The sequence below is a fragment of the Haemaphysalis longicornis genome, unplaced genomic scaffold (genome assembly GCF_048455015.1).
Source record: "Haemaphysalis longicornis isolate Haplotype H1 unplaced genomic scaffold, Haemaphysalis longicornis Haplotype H1 scaffold_10, whole genome shotgun sequence".
NCBI classification, from domain to species: Eukaryota; Metazoa; Arthropoda; class Arachnida; order Ixodida; family Ixodidae; genus Haemaphysalis; species Haemaphysalis longicornis.
The window spans coordinates 8,347,986-8,361,964 of NW_027526204.1; the positions used below are offsets into that span (position 1 = coordinate 8,347,986).

The 13,979-nt window shown below is 51.0% G+C and overlaps 1 long non-coding RNA gene across 2 annotated transcripts; it reads right to left on the bottom strand.

Annotated features, from left to right (window-relative positions):
• Nucleotides 1–484: 484 nt before the first annotated feature.
• On the bottom strand, nt 485–1,479 carry LOC144157593 (uncharacterized). 2 transcript variants are annotated; one of them, XR_013319789.1, is made up of 3 exons: nt 897–1,471; nt 717–795; nt 485–608 (listed from the first exon to the last, which is right to left on the bottom strand). It is a non-coding gene; the product is annotated as an uncharacterized LOC144157593 (long non-coding RNA). The 2 variants fall into 2 exon arrangements; XR_013319788.1 differs by having other exon boundaries at nt 485–795; nt 897–1,479.
• Between the last annotated feature and the right edge of the window lie 12,500 nt (nt 1,480–13,979).

The window sequence follows — 13,979 nt, forward strand, 5'->3', positions numbered from 1 at the left end:
CCGTATCAGATGTGGCCCCGCTGGTGCCGGGTCTTATTTTGCGGTGGTGGTAATTCCTGCCGGCGCCATGTGAAAAAGACATTTTAAACCGTTACAGAACCCGTGCGCAAAACGCTTCAATCATGTGACCAGTTCAGCTTGGGGCGCCCAGCCGAAAAAAACCATTGGCCGACCCATTGGCGTTCCAATAGGTCGGCCAATTGGTCGACCAATTGGTCGGCCAATAATGTTTTAGGCACCCATTGGCCGGCCAATTGGACGACCCATTGGCCGGCCAAATGGACGACCCATTGGCCGTCCAATTGGACGACCCTTTGGCCGTCCAATTGGGCGACCTATTGGCCGACCCATTGGAACGCCAATAGGTCTTCCCATTGGCCGCCAACTTGTTGCACTTTTAGTTGGTTCATCTCACTGCCGCAGCCACTCCATCTGAGCTGCCGCTGCAGTGCGCTGGTTACCTGTATCACAAATACAAGAACTCTTGGAATGAATGAATATCTTTATTGCTCTGTTTGTATACACAGCATGCAGACAGTTCGTCGTTTAAGCAATTTTTCCCAGGCCATTGTCCATGCCGTGCTCCGCTCGCCGCAGGCTGGCTGGACCTTCACAAAGTGAGTGGCAAAAGCGAACAATGGGTTAACTTTATAATAAACCGCAGTTTCGCGCATTAAAACAACAAGGCACTGAAATGTTGAGTGGCGTGAGCTCACCTCTTCAACAACGTCCCGTGCATGGCGAACTGCGTTGCGCGGCGATGTCGTGAACCCGTCAATCGTAACATGAACAGCCCTGAAATATATTTAGGCAGACAAATTAATTCTTAATAACACCGCTCACGCTATGAGGAGTGAAAATGGCAAGGAAAACTCACATATAAACAGTATACTCACATAAACAGACACGCTTCCTTCGGTGCGAGGCTTAGCGGCGTTCAGCGTAAAGATGCATCTTGAAACACACTGCTATGGGTGGGCGACATCATCGTCGCCACTTCTCACACTCTTGCAGACCACCTTACATTTCCAATGCATTCAGAGAAGACTGCGTGTGCAACCGACCAACACGCCTACAACCTACACCGCCAACACCACGTTGAATACCTCTTGTCCACTGTCCGTCTATGGATTGGATTCGATTGGATTGGGGTTTTATTTCAAAACAATTTTGCTACTCGTGTCGGAAAGTTTTCATTAGTGTTTGTTTGTTATGTTTTTTAAGGACTTTATCTTGAATTGCTGATTGTAATATCAAAATTAATTGCCTCATAAATATACATTTGTAAAGGTTGAAGTTCTGAACATTTCTGAAGGTTTCAAATTAAGAGTGAGAGAGAGAATTAAATTTCAGCCAATTGATGTCGTAATTGAATACTATCCAAATACTATCCAAAATGGCTCCCCGATTGGGTCATCATGTTGGAGCAGTCAGTAGTATTAACTTTATAGTTGGAGCCAATGGGTCCAATTGGGCCAACTGGCCATCCTAATCGAGCCAATGGGATCCAATAGGTCCAATTGGACCCATTAGGTTTCCATGTGGACCCATTGGGATTCCATTTGGACCCATTGGGTGGCAAATTGGACCAATTGGTCGGCCAATGGTTTTTTTCAGCTGGGCGACGCGTGGTGGAGAGCGGCAACGTTGGCAAAACATGCTCCGGCGCGGCTCTGAGCTTTCTAGCGCTGGAGCGAGCGCCTTTCTTTGACGATCTCAAACATCGGTTGCCTTGGCAACAATGCACAAACCGCCCCAGAGGTCAGTTATGCTTGCGTGATCCCGGTTCAGCTCGAGGCCCCACCTCGCGACATGTGGGCACTGCAGTCGTACCACTCACTCTCATTAGGAAGTGTGAGATGCGTTTGGCATTACAGGAGGCGATGGTGTGTGTGTTGTGGACGCCTTTGTTTCGCGATGAAATGCGACGTTGTGCTTCTGCGGGTGGATAGTGCTTCCCATGGTCTGGATTATCTTTCTCGAGCGACGTACGACTCAACCTCGCATGGGGTATGTGCAGTGTGCGTGGCTAAAAGCCATCTCGGCATGCGCGCCAGAGTTAAGTGACTTGCTGTTAGTCCCCGCAAACCGCGCGCGAGGTGAGTGCCGAATTTACGACGGGCAGGAGGAGGCAACCCATCGTCTGTCAATCGCGGTTCAGACTTGCAACGCATGTTGTGACGTTGTGTTCGTTCGAAACGCATCTCTGGATTGTTTTGAAGTGGAAAAAAATGTATCCGTCAAACCCGGGCATTCGGCTCAGGGCGTTCTCTGCGATTGCACGAAAGAAGTGCCACGGGGCTTCAACGCTTTCTTTATGGAACGTACTCCGGTAAGAGAATATCCATGTCGTGTTATGGCCGTGTTGCATTCAATACGAACGGTTAAGCGTTTGTTTACACTTTTTTCGTTTGTCGTAAAATGTCCAAGCACTCCGGCACTACGCTGGTAGATCAGCCGGCGAGTCGACGCTGAGCAGACGACTCATCTCTTTGCCGGAAGTGCGTGAAAAAGCCGCCCAATAGCAGGATGTCTAGCTCATGACGAACATCGGGGAATCGATGATGTAGACATGTGAAGATGGCGGCGTCCAAAAACACGAAGGAAAGGGTGAGAAAAAAGCGACAAACTTTGCAACAAAGGTGTGAGCTTTCCGCTGCTCGTAAAAGAGTAATACTTGGCCCAGATGATCTTGACGACCCAATCTAACGATTGCGCTACTTCATTTAGTGTGCTCAAAATGCCTTTCAGGGCCCCTTTAATACCTTTTAGGGTGCATTGGTTCATTTGCTTTGTAAATATTGTTAGACTGCGCGTTAGGTTACAGAGTACCAAAATTACGAAGCACACACGAATGAAGTGGACAGAGCGAACGCAACTATGAACTGATTTATTGCAACAAGAACACTATTTACATGGGAACCACCAAAACACGGAAATGAGTACTTGGAATGCTGTAAAACTGCTGCAGTCATTTTTTAATTTACACTAGTTGCAAATGTAATATACAGTTTGAAGGTAAATTAAACTATATTAAGTCGGTGGGACATAAAAAGGTAAATTTAATACAACATTTAAAGGGGGATTTATTGGGTTTATCAGAAAATATGTAAGTCCTCTTCGCGTAAGGTTCACCGGCAATCATCTTTACAAGCGGAAAACCTTCGGCGAGAAATGTTTTCACGAAAGCTTCAGTAGATTCTCCAAGGAGCTATTAACGTCGCCAGCCCAGTTGGCAAGAAGCCGTTTCAATAGCTTTTTCAAGAACATTTCGCACAGCTCATGACAGTGGTACGGGTCCCTGTTGCTGGCGCACCACATCAGCGGACAGTCTGTGAGGTGTGGGAATACGGTGTTTGAAAGGAGCTTACAAATTTGTCCGCGGTGCCGAACTGCCTTTACAGCGCGATCCTCCTCGAACTTCTTCACTCGTTCGCGAAATTCGTCGCAGCGTTTTTGCAGTTCTTGTAGTTTTTCGCTTAGTCTGTTTGCTTTTATTTTAAGGCGGCGGGCATTTCTATTGGTGTTATCGAAAAAGCCTGTCAGATCGAACGAAGTCTGGCATTCTCGAGTCTCAAAATTACGTTGGCCGCATGATTACGTGTCCGTGAGAGCATACAGGATTTGGTCTGCCTCTGTCGGTGAGTGCGGTTGACCTCTTTCTTCATTAACCGTTAGGCCCAGAATTGAATACTTAATCGTTTCATTTTCCGCAACCATTGTGCTCACTTGACCTTGATAGCGTACACTTGAGATGCTGACGCACACGCCTCGAGCAGCGGCCGAACAAGCGCCCTCCTCCTTTTTGGGCTTCCCGGCTGCATGTACATTGGGTACGACGGAAATCTTGCCGACACAGCTGTTGGCAACAACTTGCGCTTCAATCCCCCTGTGTAGTCATCCTCTTTGAAGTGCAGCGAGCAAACGACCGATCTGGAGTTTGGCTTCCATTGGCTGCCCTTGTTGATCCTTTGACGGGAGATGCGCAAGCAGGCGTCTCGGAGTCGCTCTTTGGCAGGGAACTCGTGGTAGCAGACGTCCGGGGTTTTCGAGGAATTCGACCTGCAGCGCGGCACGCAGTAGTTTTGGGCATTTCATAACCAGGAGCACACTAGTACGCTATATTACACGCGCAGTGCGAGGAATTCAGCGAAACGAAAAGCTCAAAGCGCTCACGCGAGCTTCAACATTCCCGCCGCTGCTTCTTTTCGTGCCCAAACCGCTGTGTGCGCCGATACGTAGCACACCACCTCGAGTACAAGCGGCACCCGTAAACTGCGCTTCCATGCCATCGCCCGTCGCCGACACGCGATGCTGCAAGCCGCATTAATCCTTCCAACCGTGTTGCTTGCCCGCGTTAATTCCGATTCCACCCTACGGAAGTTAACGTGTACAGATTATTAAAAAGCTGAGCTTATTCTGTGCTGTTCATAATGAAAAACGACAAGCAGCGTAAACGCTCTACAACATAGAATCACGTAAATATACAAAAGTTCTCACTGCCAAGCAGTTTTTATTAAATCTATGAATATCCACTCAAGCAGCCTAGCTTCACAACGCTATAGCTTCACACATCAGATTTCACACATACGGGAAACTCGACCGCACATGCGAAATCAAACCACGATTCAAACGAAATACGGAAAGAACAAAAGCAAATCACAAATCCATTACTGAGAGTACACAGCTAGGTGTTCCTCTCACGCAAAGCAATCAGGTGCGCAGTGCATCTAAGCATTTTACATCCCTGTTTAACGAGTAAATATCCGGTTTACTAATAAATGTGACCTTATACAATTTCTCGGCATTTTGGGGACATTTGCTTCGGAGTAAAATTACCGTGCCTGAATTCAAACGTGAGACAGCCCCGGGGGTTCTCAGCCTGTGTTTGGCAAGGTTAAAACACGACCGTTTTAAAATTGTCCTTCAATTAGCATGGTGAATGGCAGCAGTAATGGAGCTTTATTTTCCAGCACAAACGGGCTGTAGTGTTTAAACCGAATTAACATTGTAACATGTTGGACAGTCATATTCCCCAACATCGCGAGAACGGGGTTGCGGGAGCGGCCGCATCGCACTCGTCTTTTTAAACAGCGAACAAGAATTACCGCCATCAAACAGATGAAATTCTTAGACATTGAAGACATATCTTTGCCGTAAATCGTGGTGTTATTATTTTACAGATAGGTGTGTTATAACGCGAGTGAATTACATTTAAAGGAACGATGATCGTCGATATTCCTTAGGGCGCCGTGAAGCGAGGGACGCGGGAGCCGTCACCGATGTGTGGCGCCCCCGCCGAAAGTAGCGGCGGCAACTGACAACTGCGCTTTCACGCGCCTGCCCATTGACGGCGCGTGAATGGGCAGGCCGGACCTAGTTTCCATCGAGCGGCCGTGCTTCAACACATGGTGACCGCATTGGGTGGGTAACAAAATAAATTGCAGTAAATTAACGAAGACACTTATGTGCAGGGCGGGGCGCAACCGAAAGTACGCGGGCCGCATGCGGCCCGTGGGCCGCGTGTTTGAGACCCCTGGCTTATACAATCAAAATTAGATCTAACGAATCCCGATTTTACAAATGCCCCGATCTAACGAACCAATTCGGGTTTCCCCGCAGGTGCCTAGGGCTCAATGCTTCTATGAACTCGAACTAACGAAATAGATTCAACGCTATTCCCGATTTACCGAAGTATGTGGTGTTCCACAAGCCCTCAATAGGAGCAAAAAAAGAAATCTCGCTCAGTTCCTGGGAACAGTTTCGTCGGCTTAATGAGGTGGCAGCAGATCTGAGCTTCCATGACTATCTGAGCGCGGATGCAGACGCAAAAGCCTGCACGACGATAGGTTTTCAACGACGAAAAACTCGTACAGTTAGTTTGCGACACACAAGAGGTCTCGGAGGATGGTGACGACCCAGACATTGCTGAAGCTTGTGTGCCTGCTCAAGGCCAGGTGATAGACGATATTGTCTTGCTCAGGCGCTTTAGAGGGGCTCACGTAGGAACTGAGGACGCGTTGAACGCGCTTGCGTGCTACGAAAAGTCTGTGCGCCCAATGCTAATAAAGCGCACGCTGGCGAAAATCACAGGCTTTTTTCCAAGTAAATTAATTCACTTCCCCCAGAAGATCTAGCGTTTGATTGCAATTATTATGTAATTCAAGTATCGCGGCCGCCGCTATTACGGTATGTCATGGTAGCTGCTGGAGTGCGCCTCCTCCTATAGACATCGAATTTATGGAATCAACTCCTAGTAAATAGACGTCCCGATTTTACGAAGTTCTCGATTTAACGAAATAATTTGTGGTTCGCGATGGCTTCGTTAAATCCGGATTTAACTGTATATTTCCTCTTGATAAGTACTACTAAAAACAGGGAATAACATTTCATGGTAACGCGCGCTTACATGCCGTGCTATATGCTAAACACAGCAGGCCTAATGGTACAGCTTCACTATTAACAGCAGAGCCGTTTGAGCTTTTAGTTCCGCCGTTCAGCGTTACGAGAAAAAATATCAAGAAAAAAATTACGCCCAACCTCCCCTCGCGGGAACCCTGGTGTGATGCGACGCTGAGGGGGGTTCAAGCGCAGCGGGGAGCAACCGTCGACCGAAAGGCCGCCAGAGAGCGGCACACCGGTTATATGCGCAGCGCGCCCGAAGGAGAGGAGACCGCGGAGAGAGAGAGTACTGCACATGCGCAGCACCGCGCGCAGCGCCGCCCACCGGCGGAGTGAGAGCGCGCTGGGCCGCACACGCTCTCACCTGGGCACGCGCCGGCGCCAGTGCGTCTGCCGCGGCTATGACGCAACACAATCCACTTTAATCCAATCCAAATCCAATCCAATCCCAGTCAAGCCAAGCCAATCGAATCCAATCCAATGCCCATCGCGAGAGAGCGTTCGCTATCGGAGAAGAGAGCGGGAGAGTGGCTGCGGACAACAACGGACGCACGCAGGAAGGACAGGGCCGCCGACAAGAGATGCTCTGAGCTTTTAAAATTGTGCGCACGCCTCGCGCGGATAACTTGATGATGATGATGATGATGTGGCCATCCCTTTTGTATCGAGTGGGCACCCTAGCCGTCGCTTCAAACTATATATGAAGGAAGGAGATTATCAGAGGGAAAGGTAAAGGCATGGCATAGGGCAGGCACTGTCTGCACGAATCACGGGGTTCCCTATGAGTCAGTGTCACCGTGTGCAGCACCTTTGTCTCTGGGCCCTGGTTGCCGGGTCCGCCACCACCACTGGCGCAGTCTCTCCTTCGACGTCGACGTCGTCACCAGCTTGGATCTGGTGGCGCTGTCGCAGATCTCGAGTCCCAACGCTTGCGGTAGAGTGGTGCCCTCTGGGTGGGTTGGCGACATCAGGGCACACTGGGTAGTCACGTGCTCCGCACTCTCTTGAGCTTCCCCGCAGGCTCGGCAGATGGTACTTTGCACCGCCGAGCCGTCGTACCAAACAGAGACTGCTCAAAGAAACCCGTCTCCGCACCGTAACCAACGCTACCATCGGAAACGCCACGAAGGCAAGTACCCTTGGCACGTTGCCCATTAAACCTACCGAGCGGCAGAGCAGACCACGCACGAGGCTGCCCCCACTGCCAAAGGAAGATGTAAAAATAATTATCAGGCCCTAGCAAGGACTGTCAATAAAAGACCACTCAACGGTAGAAATTATCCAAGCCATAGCAAGGGCATGTGGAAATAAGACGCAAAGCCTGCATGACCTAATTATCAGACCACGCCTAGGATCGAATATCCTTATACTCAGTACCTCCAACATGAAGGCGGCCAACGAGCTACGAAAAATACGAAGCATAACGCTTAGAGAGGCGGAGTATGAAGTCACTGCATATGCGGCCTTCTCGGAAAACGAAGTGAGAGGCGTGGTGCATGGATCCCCGCCAAATACTTTCTCGGAAGAGCTAATGCAAGGCTTCCGAATCCACACGATCGATACTAAGCTTATTCACTCCCGAATGTTGGGCCAAACAAAAACAGCTCTGCGTATACCTTCGAAGGAAGAACAGTACCACGGGCTGTTTACTTTTACGGAGGAGAGATGCCCTGCTACCTCTACCGATCGACTCGACAATACTGCCAGATCTGCATGACGGCAGGGCACAGAGCCGACGTCTGCCCAACGCCAAATACACGTAAATGTCGAACGTGCGGAATAGCGAACCCAATCGAAAATCACCCCTGCACACCAAAATGCGCTCTTTGCAAGGAAAGCCACGTGCGTCACCGGAGCAAAAGAATGCCGTCAAAAACTACGGAAGGCCCGGATACCACCGGGCAATCAAAGCAGAAAACAACTCGGACCACGCTGGTTCAGCAGTGATTGGCCAACCCCAGAGGAGGCTGCAGGAACCGGTCAACAACGCAAGAGAAGCCAATCACGCTAACCTCGAAAAGATGAGGCCAAAATTGCCGAAAACCAAGGCAAAGGAAGACAAAAAAGACCAGAGAAGCCCTCTTCTGACCAACAACCCGACAGGACGAACAACAAACAAAAGGCAAAGTCAACACAGGAACAAACATGGGCAGCTGTTGCCACAGCACTTCAAGTAACAAACAGCAAAATCGACCAAGTCCAAACACATCAAGCTCGAATAATTCAATAACTTCGCGAACAGGTGGCGCAACAAAACCTAGAAATAACGCGACTGAAACACCAACTTGTGTCTGCACAGGCCAAAGAACGCCGACAGGAACAGGTGCCCCCGTTATAACTCAATCGGCACTGCAAGACCCCAGTGGACTACGGGAGTACTTGCTCCAAATGCAAAAAACGCTCCTGACGACGATGGCGTATATACAGAATAACTTAGCCATTCGACCCCTTAAAAGACTGACCTCGGGGAAACGAAAGCAGCAAACACCGGATCAGCAACACGAGAAATCCATGGCCCTAGAAGAAGACTCCCACCTAACTGACACCGACACTTCCGACGCTGACCAGACGGAGGAGTAAGAAGCGCGCAAACCCGACCTGCTACGACATCTGGCAATGGAACTGTCGGAGCCTCAGTACGAAGAAACACATCCTAGAACAACACATTGCCACGCTGTCGTCCAAACCCATTGCAATATGCCTGCAGGAAGCTCGTCACGCAGTCAATCTACATGGCTACCAACGGGCCTCCAGTACCACACAAGTAGCGACATATACCAGAAACGACATAGTAACCACCGCACGCCGACTGGACACAGAGCACCCAACGGCGCTTCTCGCGGAATTACTCCCCTATCGCCGTTCGGAGCCAAGTATATTCCTTCTTAACGTCTACAGCTCCCCACACAATACCCAGGAGGAATTCGAAGACCTCTTCTGGGAGGCCACTCGTGCAGCTGGGAAGAATAAGCTGGTGATAGTGGGGGACTCTAAAGCCCCACATACCCACTGGGCATATAATTTCGACTCAAAGAAAGGAAACAACCAACGGAATATTTCGGGCTCAAATTCATTAATAACCCTGTGTACCACACGCGCTATGGCCAAAGGGGGCAACGCGGCACTTGCCCCGACCTAGCCCTCGCATGGGAATCTGACCGGAGCATCTTCTGGCAAAACACCATGGAAACATTAAGCAGCGACCACTGCATCATACGGGTTACAGTACAAGCATCTTCGCTCAGTAAACCCCTGGGGCAGGCGCGACTCACCGACTGGACAGAATTCCGACAAAAGGGAGCCAACGAACCAAACAACGAACCCATTCAAAACCTAGAAGAGTGGACTAAAGGAATAAAACAGCCTCACGAGTCCTGCACCAAGTACATCACCAGGACGGAAGCAACACCGGATGTCGACATATACTTGGAAAAAATCTAGGCACAGCGCAGCAAATTAGTCAAGCGGTGGAAAAAGCAAAGGCACAACAAGAGATTAAAAGCACGCATAAAGCAACTCACCAAACGCGCCTACAATTATGCCCGTGATCTGTCTAGGCAAAATTGGAATTCATTCTGTGAGCGCTTACGGGGCATGCCCTCAGTACATCCAAGACCTGGAAACGCATACGTGGAATGATGGACCCCATGTCCACGAAACGCGCTACGACGCACTACCTAACAAGAGCCGCACGAAGTTACCCCGGCACGGACATAGGCCTACTGACCCTTTGCAAAATGGCCAAATCGTTGGCGGAAAAGCAACAAGCCACTCTGGCAACACTGTGCACCCGCTGCACCGCCATTAGAAAGGAAGCGAAAAGGCTGCGAGCACAGAGTTTCTATGGAGTAGCTACCGTCCACCGTCCATGTAATTGCATACGCGTCCCGCGAAGTGGTGTTTCCCACTGCAGAATGGGAAAATAACTTTGCCGCCCTTCCTTCGATAGAAGAGCGGCATATTCAGGATTTTTATTCTTCCGAGGTCGACCACTGAAAGATCCTACGAGTACGAGCGATCATACGTAAGCGTGGAGTCCTACGTTACGCCATCGTCAGTGTTGACAAACAGCAGCAAGCAAAGGTAGGATTTGTTGCTAATAAAGAATAGCCTTAGCTCTGCCTCCTTGTTTGGTTGTCGAGTTTTAATTGTGTTTAATCAATGCGCCCTTGCCCCGTGGTAGCGGCGGCTGGCAGCTATGAACGGGCCATTCTGTTACGAATCGGCCAGCGCCGCCGTACTGTCCCGCATCACTCCTCGGCTGTGCAGCGAAGCCACTCGTGCGCCTTTGAAAACACGCGCCACCATGTCGGCAACAAGTTGCGACAAGCCGCGTCAGAGGCTTTGCTCTCGCGCATTTCAAAACTTTGGCGGCTGCCTGCGAGGTTCGTCTCCACGCTCTTCAAGGACACAGATGCCCCGTCGATCGCAACGGAGTCCTCCTCTCTCCCCTCTCTCGGATGTTGCGGAATTATGAAGGAAGGGGAAGAGGACCAAGGCGGCTAACCGCCTACTATCATTACTATCGGCAACAGGAGAAGGAAGCGAATAAACCTCGATCCGGCTCAGCCATGGCCTCGCGTCCGCGTCTCGTTCCATAACATTTCTGGTGCCGTGAAACCCGGGAACGACGGACCAGCGGACTTCACGGCGCAGCGCCTTCAAGGTAGTGCGTGGCCTCAGGTTCGTCGTATTTTCTCATTTCGGAGGCCTCACCCTTGAACGTTGCCTGCCATGGCTGCGTGCTGGACGCAGACCCCCCGCCTAGAACCCGGAGATGAGCCCCACCCATCGGACAGGCCCGACCCTTGCTTCGCTGCGCTCCCTGGTTCTGATGACTGGCAGGTCGTAGAAAGACTTCGAATTTCGCGGCTCATCCTCCGGGCGGACATAACTGAATTAGCCAGTACAACTGTGCGTGCCTTGCAATCGTCAGCACCGAATATCAGTATGCTTATTGATTTGTGCCGTGAGGTAGAAGACAAACAGGATCAACTTCGGAAGCTTGACGGGCTGATTCAGAACCTTCTCGACTTTGACACCTTCGTAAAGGACTTAGAAGAGGCCGACGAGTACTCATACACGGTCAGTCGCGCTAAGGTTTCGCTAAAGGAGCGAATCTCTGAGCAAACTTTGAGAAAGGCGGGAACCGTGACGGAGACTTTGTCGCCACCTCAAAAGAAGCAGGGGCCTCTAAGAGGAGGCACCTCCCAGAAAAAGGACTCGGCCAGCGCAGTCCTTCCCTTCGCAACAAGGGCTGCCTTCGAAACCGTGGGTTCGTCGTCGTCTGCGGAAGAGAGGATGGACCACCACAGCGACCCTACATTTCCAACATCGTCGGTAAACCAGGCCGCGGGATGTACCAGCAAAACCGAATTCGACCGAGCAGCCGGGGCTGTACATTCCGCCGAAGCGATGAAAATACCATCTCGGACTCGGATGCGCCCGTGGGCAAGCACAGGAAGCCATCGCACATAGACAACAGGAAGATTAAGTCAATGGATGGAAGTGGTTCTTCGTGTCACGACAGGAAGAGATTCACTCGTGCACTGCCATCACGGAACGAGTGGCTTACTAGCAGACCCCGGAACAAGCGAATTCAAGCACGTGAAATTGAAGCCTCCGTTCTAGCACTAGAAGAAAGGAAAACCAGGTTAATGGCAATGACGCAGACGAAAGTGGGAAATACTCAGACAGTGCGCAAAAGGAACATCGAAAGCGAACAGAAAAGGGAAAAGGGACCGCTGACCAGAAGATTGAGGCTGCATCCAGAATACGATTTATCCATGTTCGTTAGGCACTCCGGTTCGAGCAAAACAGCGTGCCCCGTCGTAGCCAAGAAGGTAGCAAGGAGAAGGCATCGTATCGCGAAGCATAGATGGAGGATAAAGAAGGATGTATCTACCACCTCTCGTGTACAAAGGAATTGCCATCGGAGTACTCATGCATCTACGGCGAAACCTAGACTAACCTGTTCTGCATTTCCCCACCACTAGCGTCACCGTCGGGGGTGGGAGTATGTTGCGAAATTATGAAGGAAGAGGAAGAGGACCAAGGCGGCTAACCGCCTACTATCATTACTATCGGCAACAGGAGAAGGAAGCGAATAAACCTCGGTCCGGCTCAGTCATGGCCTCGCGTCCGCGTCTCGTTCCATAACATCGGACTCAACCTGCCCGAGGCTATGAACGGCTTACGAACTCTGGAAAGAGTGTTGTGTGTGTCTGTGACGTTCTTTGCGTGTTCCCGCTTGTTGCGTTTGACCGTTATCGATTTTGGGTATAAATAGAGCTGCCCAAGGGTTGTAAATCATTCCTGTTAGAGCAGCGAATCGATGTTGTCGCTCTGCTCGAGTCCTGTATTGTAACCTCGCCCGTCGGGGCATTGTTGTTTGGCTTCGGCTCACCTCTCGCTATGAAGTAAAAAGTTTACGTTAGCCTATCAGCTCCGGACGTCTTCCCGGCTGCAGTCGGCCTTCACGGTCGCAACAACTGGTTGGCAGCGGTCGGATGGCAACTTCGTAACACCTGGAGCCAGCGGTGCGAGACCCAACACCACGGACGTCAAGGCGGCTTCGGACTTCGCAGAATTCACGGCGGTCAAGGGTGAGTGCGGGACTTTTCTTCACTGAGTTTTACCAGGCTTCTGAGGATAGCTGGTAGGGCGTGTGTTTTTGTCGCGTGGGTTATTCGCGCAAAACATTTTTGGAGCAGTGGGAAAGCAGTACTCTAGACCGTCCATGAATTTGAAAGCGTTTAAAAAACCGCAGTTGTTGGAGCTTGCAGAAGAGTTGCGCTTGGATGTTACGGACGCGCTGAGAAAGCCAGAGCTGATACAGGCTATACTCGCTGTCGGGGCTGACCATGAGGAGCTGTCGGAATGCACTGAGCTGATCAATGGCAGGGAGACCGCGAAACTTCCGAGGCCGAGGCAGAGGCTAAACGTCTGGCGGCAGACGAGGAACTCGAGGAAAGAAAACGAGAGCAGGAGCACGAGGAAAAGATGCGAGGGTACGACCTCGGTGGTGGTGGTTGTGGTTTGCGACGGGAAAATGAAAGGAAATTCACTGGGGATATTTTGAGCTCGGCAGGGAGCTCACCTGCATACAACCCAGTGCAGGGGAAGGGAAGTAGAGGGGGAGTGATAGGATAAAGTAGAAAGAGAGAGAGAGGGAGAGAAAGGTATAAAGAGAGCTGTCAGTCCTAGAACGCTGTCAGTCCGGGCACACTAGTCAATCACTGCACTCCGGGCTACAGCCGCTGCGTGAGGCCGGTAGTCTACAGGAAGTGAAGCAGATAAGTGAACACTTCCCGTTGGGTTGCCGCAGGTCCCTTCGGGAACAGAAGGTCCTCCATGTCGGCGCTGGGAAGGCCTCGACGCTGGAGCGCTCGGTGGAGCTCTGCTCTCGGGCCCGCGTGGTGGGGGCAGAAGCAGAGTAGGTGCTCGAGCGTCTCCAGTTCGGAACAGTCCGCACATGTAGGGGAGTCCTTGCGGCCGTGTCGGTGCAGACGCTCCGCCACATTGCAGCAGTTCAGCCGCATGCGGAGAAGCAGGCAGCGGGCGTCCCTGCTGATGCG